This window comes from Citrus sinensis, chromosome 3, assembly GCF_022201045.2.
Source record: "Citrus sinensis cultivar Valencia sweet orange chromosome 3, DVS_A1.0, whole genome shotgun sequence".
Taxonomy (NCBI): domain Eukaryota; kingdom Viridiplantae; phylum Streptophyta; class Magnoliopsida; order Sapindales; family Rutaceae; genus Citrus; species Citrus sinensis.
The window spans coordinates 22,457,320-22,459,223 of NC_068558.1; the positions used below are offsets into that span (position 1 = coordinate 22,457,320).

The window sequence follows — 1,904 nt, forward strand, 5'->3', positions numbered from 1 at the left end:
CATCTCCACTTTGTTGTCGACTTCTTTTCCTTTTCGTAAGGTCATGACTGCTTTGACCTCTCCATGCTGATGTGGTGAACTGGTACTTGCTTCATCCACTCCTTTAGGATTAGGCATTGGTTGACTTGGAAACTTGCCTTTCTCAACAGTCATTGCCAAGGTCTGAATTGAAGAAGCAAGTTGTCCCACCATCTTCTCAAGGCTTGAAACTGATTGAGCTTGTGAGTTGAAGCCTGCTCTCAACTCATTTCGTAGTCCATCAATGGTGTGGTTCTGTTGCTCAATCGTGGAGTGAGTAATATTCCTGAAATTCTGGAATGCAACCTCCTATGGTCTAGGTTGAGAGTGGTTCTGGTTCTGATTGTATGGTCTAAATGGTGGTTGAGAGGCTTGAGGAATTTGAGGAACTGGTTGCATTGGTGGAGCTGGAGCTGCTGGTCCATTCTGTTGGAATCCTTAAGACCATGAAAAATTGGGGTGGTCTCTCCATCCAGGGTTATATGTGTTGGAGTATGGGTTGTAATTCGATGGTTTTCTCATTACACCTATGGCATTGGCTTGATCTGAGTATGAGTCATGGTCATGTGGCTCTGTTGATTTAGCAGTCGATAACGATGCTATTTGTCGAGCGAGACCTTCAATTATCGCTTTGACTTCTTTAATTTCTGAACTTGACTCGCCAATGTGAACCTCATTTACTCCCTTAATTCTTCTAGTATTCCTGAGTGATCGACTCCGTTGTTGGGAATTATCCGCTTGTCGCTGGAAGAATTCCCAAATCTCTGATGCACTTTTTGACATTAGCTCTCCTCCACTTGTTGCCATTAGCCATTCGTGCACATTCGGCAATAATCCCTCCAAAAAGTATTGGTATTGGTGCCATTTCTCGTACCCATGATGTGGACAATTCAAGAGTAGCCCATTGAATCGCTCCCATGTTTCGAAAAACTGCTCGTCTGTTCTCTGGGTAAACTCCGAGATTTCTCTGCGAATAGCATTGGTTTTATGCACTGGGAAATATTTATTCAAAAATTTCGTTACCATTTGTTCCCATGATGCAATGCTATTAGCAGGCAATGTATTAAGCCATGAACGAGCTCTATCCTTTAAAGAAAATGGGAATAGTCTAAGTTTTACATTATCATCTGAAAAATTCTCATATTTAAATGTTTGACAAATAGCATGAAAATCATTCAAATGATTATATGGGTCTTCATTTTCTAGGCCATAAAATGTGGGGAGACAATTTAGCACACTAGGTTTTAGTTCAAAGCTCCTAGCAGCTACATTTGGGTATCTTATACATGATGTGCTCAAATTAGCTAAGGGACTAAAATAGTCCTTAAATGACCTCTCCTGTGGTTGCAAATCCATTCCAAATTTATTTTTAATGTGCCTGTGTGTGCGTAGTGTTTTTTCTAATTCAAGGTCTATAGGTTCAAGATTAGGTAATAATGACCTACGACCATACATGCAAAACAAATAAAATAAAAATAAAGATGGGAACAAAACAAATAAAAATAAAGAAGAATGAGAAATTATAGTACTAACCTTATCACACTGTTAAAACCTTTCTATAAAAATACACAAAAACAAATACGTGAAATAAATTAACTAAAAATAAATTAATAAGATAAACAAAACAAAAAAAATTACAAAGAAAAATAAATTGAAAATTAAATTACAGAATTTTAAAGAAGAGAAAAAGAAAAGAAATACTAACCTTTAAATGTAGATTCACTTTTTTTTTCTTTTTTTTAATAAAAAAATTACAAGAAAACAATTAAAAGAAATTATTCACAAAAATTAATTCTATGAATTAAAATTACTTACCTCCCCGGCAACGGCGTCAAAAACTTGTTGTGCAAATTTTATTGAACTCGCAAGCGAACAAATCTATTGTA

At 36.2% G+C, this 1,904-nt stretch overlaps 1 non-coding gene across 1 annotated transcript; it reads left to right on the plus strand.

Annotated features, from left to right (window-relative positions):
* Positions 1 to 889: 889 nt before the first annotated feature.
* On the plus strand, positions 890 to 993 carry LOC127901594 (small nucleolar RNA R71). Its single transcript, XR_008053838.1, has one exon. It is a non-coding gene; the product is annotated as a small nucleolar RNA R71 (small nucleolar RNA).
* The last annotated feature ends 911 nt before the right edge of the window (positions 994 to 1,904 follow it).